This window comes from Emys orbicularis, chromosome 12 (assembly GCF_028017835.1).
Source record: "Emys orbicularis isolate rEmyOrb1 chromosome 12, rEmyOrb1.hap1, whole genome shotgun sequence".
In the NCBI taxonomy this organism is placed as follows: Eukaryota; Metazoa; Chordata; order Testudines; family Emydidae; genus Emys; species Emys orbicularis.
In genome coordinates, this window is record NC_088694.1 from 13,767,878 (window position 1) to 13,776,592 (window position 8,715).

Below are 8,715 nucleotides of genomic sequence, written 5' to 3' on the forward strand. Positions count from 1 at the left end.
ATCCTAGTCCTCACTTGGTCACTCTGTCATCATGTGGCCCTGGGCAGGTTATATTGGGACAGACTTTCAAAGGTATTTAGGTGCCTAGTGGAATTTTTAAAAATGCCTAAAAAGGTTAATTGCCTAACACCTATTGAAATCAATGAGGATTTTGTGTCTAACTACTTAGGTGTTTTTGAAAATTACACTAGGTTCCTATCTTCATTTTTAGGTACCTAGATACTTTTACAAATCTGTCCCTTAATGTCTTTGTGTCTGTGTTTCTCTCTTTGAAAAATACAAAAAGTGGTATTTATTCAAACTGAGAAATAATTCATAATTACAGTAATAACAATCCATTAATTTAGCTTTTTTTCTGTTTAAATACTGCTTAAGATTCTTTTCAATTCATACACCACACAAATGTTTAGGTGAATAATTTTTGGTCTAGTGTTGCTCATGTGCAACTTTCGTTTTCAGTGAATATTCTCAAATATGGATTTAAAATGTATAGTTTCCATGAACATTTCTTCATCCTGCTGCAATGTTTGTGGAAAGAGAACAAGAAGGAGGAACAAAACAAAGCAAAATAAAGTTAATTTTATATGCAAGCAGATATTGTGAAAACCTTTTTTCCAAAAAACAAAAAACACTTTTTTAGTACATACCTGATCACAGCAATGTTATGGGGCTTACTAAATTACTATTCATAAAGCACCTTGGGCTCCCTGGATGAAATGTGCTATAGTTTATTACATTTATTACACCCATATATTTTGATAACATATTTTGGACAGCGACAAAAACAATAACATCAATGTCCTGTATTTTTTCAGTATGGAGGATAAGGTTAATAGCCAAAGATATGTTCTGCAATCTTGGTTGGGTTTTTTTGTGTGTGTCATGAATATTTGTGTTCCAGTTAAAATTATAAAAATTCTGTAATAATTGAGAACTTTCCAGGGGCATTTATTGTCTGGATTCCCCACAAACTCCTCACCCTCACTCTGTGATTACTAGTCTTTTCCCAATGAGTCAAAGGCTGAAGCACTTTAATCTAGTTCCCATTCTCCTTTAGTTTATTTGATAAACTCCTCAAGTTTTTACAGGCCAGATGAGGGATGATCCAGTGGTTAGGGCCCTACCCTTGGACTTGGGATATGTGGAATCAAATCCAAGGTTTACCAAAAACTTACTGTGTAAAGTTGGGCAAGTCACTTAACCCCTCCTGTGCCTCAATTCCCCATCCGTAAAATGGAGATAATAGCACTTCCCTACCTCACAAGGTTGTGAGGGTAAGCCCGTTAAAAAACTATGATAATGGGGAACATATAAGGATGATAGATAGAGCGTTTGTCAACCAAAAAGCGATATGCCCCCCCAAATAGACAGTCAGGGAAGGGAGAGAATGGAAGCATAAATTTTACCAACACCTACAAGTTTTTTAATTCCATTTTCACAGGCTGGCAGGAACCCCACTCTCAGTGAATAAGGCTATTCCTCTAGGAGAGGCACTGGAATGACCTTCTTGAATAATGGGGTCCCAGTTCTGAGGAGTTCACCTTAAAAAAATTGCAAGATCTTTCAAACAAAGAACAAACCCGCTCAAAATAAAAAGAAAAGACCAGCAGTGTCATTGTATTCAGTCAAAAGGATTTCTAAAAATCAGTTATCTATAAGAGCTGAAGTGAATACCAGACATTAATTTCCGAGGTAATTCAGGACTGTTTTTCATACCTTACAATTTTGCACAAGAGATCAGCTGGCCTAGTCTGAAAAGATGTAGAACAATTTCCTCTACTTTTAGGGTGTTAGAGTTCTTGATGTCCAGGCAGGAGTGAACAGATGCAAGGACACTCTTCCTGAAAGGTCTGGGAGTAGTCAGCAATTTCACAGCTGCAACAGGGAAGAGTTTGGGACTGGCCCGTTGTTGGGGGGGCAATTACAGTGGTCCCAATGTTATTCCTGTTCCTCCTTAGAGGTGAAGAAAGAAGGTGGCCATTAAGGAGATAAAGCCATTCCCTCTAGTCTAACAGCTTTCTATTTGGATACCCTACAAACCCCTAAATAATGAAAATTGTTCAGCTGCCAATAGTCTATTTGTTAACTTCCCCAAAATGGGGTTTATGTGAGGACCTCAACTCACCAAAGCTGCTGGGACAAATTCTGATCACATACAAAGACCAACGAGTAACCATGTGTTAAATGAAATCAGAATTTGGGCCACTGTATTCAAATACTATTGAAGGAACAGAAAAGTTACTAAAAGGAACTTCATGAACTTGCAGGAATGAGAAAGGACATGGTAATAAATGGGGAGCTCATTTGGCTCTATTCTTGCAGCAGTCCTCTGGGTCATCGGCAGTTTCTGCTGAATAATGATAGAGTCAGCATCTTCCTTCTTGCTCTGAGGTGGTACAATTTAACCATCTGTCACATTTTGCTAGAGCTGGGAGGAAAGTGCACAGACAACAGTAATAATATCTGGGTAAATTCTCTTTTCTTTATTAAAAATGTAAACACAGATGTATCACTATTGACTGAATTTTTTAGGACTCTGACATCAGTGATAGTGGTGTTCTAGACTTTGCAAATCCAACAGCAATGAGAACTGAACACTTTAATGAAACAAACACTGCAAAGCAAATTCCTGTTTTTTAAAAAAAGGGAGCTTATGAAGGCTGGAAATAGTGAAGGGTGGGATTCTGCTGTCAGAATTAGTCTAGTTATACCAGCTGACAGAAAAAATACAAGTTTTGTCTATATGTAGCTCAAAAGACATACTCTGGAGCATCGTGCCTGATTTATTATATATTTTGTCCTGTCAGCTAAAATATACCCTTACCATATAGTATTGTTGATATCAACTGATAAGTTAACACTAAACTTAGCAGCATCATAATGATACTAGATTTTCAGAAGTCTAATTTTAAAAAGTACTGTTTTGACCTATGATTAAAAGAACTATGGATACACATATTAAAAATAATATTTTTCATTAACATATTGGGATCTTTCCTACAAGAGGGATAGGTACAATAGAAATCCCTAGCTGGGATGATTAAATATACTCTGAAAAGAGGTTGCAAAGAGGAGGTAAGCGTCATTATTCCCATTTTACAAATAAAGAAATGGAGGTACAGAGAAGAGAAGTGATTTGCTGCTTCGCAATGTCATACAATAAATAAATTGATGGGTCAGGTCCCAGTCCCCTGCTTTTAACCACAGGACTACATTGCCTCTTATGTAATAGCAATAGAAAAGTATGTGCACTTCAGTTGTTGCATCAAGGGTCTCTTGTATTGTAGTGAACCCAGAGCTGTTCTCAGGTGGTTTAATAGGGTCACAACAGCACACCTGGCTGGGTGCCCTGGACATCTCTAAGATGTTCCCAATTTTCATGGTGCTGCATACACCCCATTCACACTGATGTCACCTTGCAGGATCAAACCTTTTTACAGTGGCGCTGAGAACCAGACAGGAGAGAGTTATGAATAAATTGACATCTGAAAATAAAGAATCAAGGAGTAAAGACAATGAACAAAGTCTTACTCTTGTTCTTCATGCACTCATCATTGGTGAACAGCAATTCCACGGTTGTTGTTACGTTACCTGCAATGTGTGTGTTCCAACTCACAGTGGGACCAAGGGAAGAAGGGCAAATCCGAACTAACCTTCTATTTACTTCCCCATGAAAGGTGTGAATGTTTTCACAAAAGCCACTTCCCCCCCCCCCCCCCAGTCATGGCTGTGCTGCTAAGTACAGTAGATAGGGTATGTGAAACAAAGGGTTTAATCCTACTCTCACTGCAGTCAATGGGAGTTTTGCCAGTGATTTTAATGAGAACAGCATCTGGACCAAAGTGTGCTACAGTCTAGGGAGGAAAGGAGCTGTAATTGGTACTGTACAAAGTAGGGATCAGCTAATCCACTCCAATGAGGTTAACACATGCTGATCAGTGGCTAACTGTGCCCCTCTGTGGCCAAGCCAAAAAAGAGGTGAGTCTGTTACAACTCTCATATTGAAAGCCTGGCTCTTTAGCTCAAGCTGTGCTTTTAGCTCTGGAATTCCCTAGTTCAATCCTCAGTGTCAGCCAAGATGGCAGTCATTTCACATGCTCTTCTCCTGTCCCCAAGCCTGTGAAGTTCACGGCAGATCTCTCAGATAATTGGGATTCCATAGTTTGGAGGGGAGATGCTGGTGAGCATTGAAGGGTCAGACTAGAAGGCAGTGACCACACATGACAGACTTCCCTACGTCATTCAGTAGAGTTCCCTTACAAAAAGGGCCTGCATGAAAATGATGGTGGCACTTCCGACAGAGGGGATGCCATGAATAGTTATGGTAAGGGAGCTAATGATAGCATGGGGCTTCTTTTGACAGTATGAAATGACCATCACTGTTTCCCAGACCTGAAGAGCTCTGTGTAAGCTTGTCTCTCTCTCTCCCCAACAAAAGTTGGTCCAGTAAAAGATATTACCTCAGCCACCTTGTCTATCACTCCATACATCTATTTGGGGCTGTGGTAGAGACCCTCACTCCTGGGGCACCCTCTGGCCGCCCAGTGAAGCACTGCAATTACATCTCTGCTTCAGTTTTCCATAGTATGCTTTCAGTAAGTCCAATGAGGCTTAGGTGTATTGAACAGTGCCCCTTCAGGCATCTAGTTTATTTAGCCCAAAGGCAGAACATTATCCAAATCAGCCTCAACCTCTCAACTCTGGCTGGAAGGGGAAGGTGCTGAGTTAGTCATAGTCCATCAACATCACTTATGTCCAGGTCCCTTACCAGTGAGGCCTTCTTGACCTGGAATGCTCTTCCAGAGCCAGGGCCTCTTGGCATCAGCTGGGGAAGGGGGTCTGCCCTGTTAGATCAAGGTCCCCACAGAGATAAAAGTGTGGGGACCTTCCTAGGAACAGCACATAATTCCTCTGATCTGGGGCATCTGCTGCTCCCTGATTAAATCTTTCCACGAGGGCCAGGTTTTCCTGAAATTTGGTATTCACAGCTCCTCCCTTTCATAGCCTCTCCCACCTATGATCATTCTTCCTTGGTTTCCTTTCCTAGTGAGCCCCCTCACCAGCTCTCCTAAGAACTCCTCCTCTCTGGAACTTTGTCTGCATTCCAGGGACTGTTCTCTAGCCCCACCCTACTGCAAGTAACTTCCTTTATTCATGCCCAAGTGCTTCCTTGCCTGATTGATTGCTTCTCAGTTACTCAGTGAGTAAATTAGTCCCAGGTGAACTGAGTTGCCCCTGGTGGAGCCTGTCAGAGATAGGCTGAGCACCTGACGGGGCCAGGAGGCTTGAGCCTGTAGTTCTTGTGGATTTCCATTAACCCTCCCACTAGGCTACCATTCCTGCATTAGAGATGAGCTACACTACAGCCATGGCCTGCTCCTGTGACTTGCTGAGCTTCCTCTACCCCATCTGGATCAGTGGGAGCTGAGGGTACTCACCATGTCAGAAGAGTTGCTCCACATCCTGCAAATCCAGGTCCTTAGATTCCGTGAGCATCTCATCCCTGCCCATAGGCTTTTATTCAGGTGAGGATTATAAGGCCTGCAATTTTTGATATCTATATTTCTGACACACTGAAACCAGTCCTCAGTAATCAACCATACTGGCAGCCCATGTGTTACCATTAATAAATGAAATTCTTAGCATGTATCCTTTATATTTTTCAACTTGGACTTGCAGTTTTAAACAGCTTTCTCAGTGGAGTTGGAAATAACCTGCTTTTATTTTTCATTTCCAATTTGACGTTTTCATGTTTGTTTCCTATTTGCAGTCCAAGCATTATATATTTGTAAGCACAGATATTAATTCATATCCTGCTACCAAAAATAATTGAAGTACTTGATGATTTGTGGTGTTCAGCAATTTGCAGATTCAGAAGACACTGTATCTCAGCATACCTTCTGCTTGGATCTCAGTTTCATTGCAGAGCAGAGAGCATTAGGAATATTTCATCTAGCAAGCACAGGTTTTATTTAATTGTTGGCATTCTGTAGCTTTTCACATGGGCAGATGACGTGTATTGCTTATCATTGTACTTTGGCTAAATTGCATCATTCCATGTTTGACTAGGCACAAAAATCAAGAGCATACACATTGCTATAGGAGACTTTTTAATTAAAACAGGGTAAGTTCCCTAGCAGGTGTAGACAAGCCCTTTGCTGATTATGTTTAAAATTTGGCTAATTAGTGACTCGAGTATTCATTTGTTATCACCAAGATAATCCCGAATCAAAGATAAAGTAATGTCTCCTATACTCATATCTAAACTACAGATAGAAAGAATACATGAGTCAGTCTACATTATGATATTTATATTCATAGAAGTGAGTGGAGGGAAAACATGGCTAGAAGAGGAGTAAATTATCCTTATTCTCCTTACAGGAAAATGTATGTCATAAACAGTGAAGAGCCTTGGTGTATAAAGTGCTACATTGTGCCCAGACATACACAGGTGTGCAAAAGCGGAGAGAGAAAGTTCAAAGAGCTATCTCCATCCCTTCATTGCACCCTGTCTGCAGACCCAGGCACAGTCATGGACTGTGCTTCAAGTGAGCAAAGACCGTGGGATTCTAGTACTAACAGTGGCACTAAAAATCCAAAGAAGGAGAAGGGCAGGATCATGGCCCTGGCCAACCCCTGCATTGGCCAGTGGAGCTCTGTCACAGAGTGGGCAGAGCATGCTGTAGCATGGTAAAGTTTGTAATAATGATACTCAGTCCTTATATTGCATTTCTATCTGTAAATAACATTGTCCCCTTTCTACTGATGGGGAAACGGAGTCAGACAGAGGCTACACAACATGCCCAACATCACACAGTAGGGTTGGAAACAGAACCAATATCTTCAGACTTCCATTTTTAGCATCCTATGCCCCAAACCAGAGCATCTCTCCAGGTCCAATAGGAATCACTTCAGTGTATGCTCACTCATCGGTCCTGGATGAGTCTCACAATACCACTGGAGATGCCAACTGCACGCAGCTCCTCATTTGTCTGGCTGTTCAAGTCTTTTTCGGGTCTGAGACCACTTGCAGTAATTACTTTGCCAATCAATGAAATGTGGTCACTTTGAGTGGTAGGCAACAGCTGCTTAACACCACAGACCAACAGTTCAAATTTAAGACACTGTCAAACCTCTTCCAATTAGTGAATTATCTCCTTGGTTAAATATTAATGATTGCATGTTCAGCTATATATATATATATATATATATATATATATATATATATATATAAAAATATAACATTAGGGATCTATTATCGACCACCTGACCAGGACAGTAATAGTGATGATGAAATGCTAAGGGAAATTAGAGAGGCTATCAAAATTAAAAACCCAATAATAGTGGGGGATTTCAATTATCCCCATATTGACTGGGAACATTTCACTTCAGGACGAAATGCAGAGATAAAATTTCTCGATACTTTAAATGACTGCTTCATGGAGCAGCTGGTACGGGAACCCACAAGGGGAGAGGCGACTCTAGATTTAATCCTGAGTGGAGCGCAGGAGCTGGTCCAAGAGGTAACTATAGCGGGACCGCTTGGAAATAGTGACCATAATACAATAGCATTCAACATCCCTGTGGTGGGAAGAACACCTCAACTGCCCAACACTGTGGCCTTTAATTTCAAAAGGGGGAACTATACAAAAATGAGGGGGTTAGTTAGACAAAAGTTAAAAGGTACAGTGACTAAAGTGAAATCCCTGCAAGTTGCGTGGGCCCTTTTTAAAGACACCATAATAGAGGCTCAACTTCAATGTATACCCCAAATTAAGAAAAACAGTAAAAGAACTAAAAAAGAGCCACCGTGGCTTAACAACCATGTAAAAGAAGCAGTGAGAGATAAAAAGACTTCCTTTAAAAAGTGGAAGTCAAATCCTAGTGAGGCAAATAGAAAGGAGCACAAACACTGCCAACTTAAGTGCAAGAGTGTAATAAGAAAAGCCAAAGAGGAGTTTGAAGAACGGCTAGCCAAAAACTCCAAAGGTAATAACAAAATGTTTTTTAAGTACATCAGAAGCAGGAAGCCTGCTAAACAACCAGTGGGGCCCCTTGACGATGAAAATACAAAAGGAGCGCTTAAAGATGATAAAGTCATTGCGGAGAAACGAAATGGATTCTTTGCTTCAGTCTTCACGGCTGAGGATGTTAGGGAGATTCCCAAACCTGAGCTGGCTTTTGTAGGTGACAAATCTGAGGAACTGTCACAGACTGAAGTATCACTAGAGGAGGTTTTGGAATTAATTGATAAACTCAACATTAACAAGTCACCGGGACCAGATGGCATTCACCCAAGAGTTCTGAAAGAACTCAAATGTGAAGTTGCGGAACTATTAACTAAGGTTTGTAACCTGTCCTTTAAATCGGCTTCGGTACCCAATGACTGGAAGTTAGCTAATGTAACGCCAATATTTAAAAAGGGCTCTAGGGGTGATCCCGGCAATTACAGACCGGTAAGTCTAACGTCGGTACTGGGCAAATTAGTTGAAACAATAGTAAAGAACAAAATTGTCAGACACATAGAAAAACATAAACTCTTGAGCAATAGTCAACATGGTTTCTGTAAAGGGAAATCGTGTCTTACTAATCTATTAGAGTTCTTTGAAGGGGTCAACAAACATGTGGACAAGGGGGATCCGGTGAACATAGTGTACTTAGATTTCCAGAAAGCCTTTGACAAGGTCCCTCACCAAAGGCTCTTACGTAAATTAA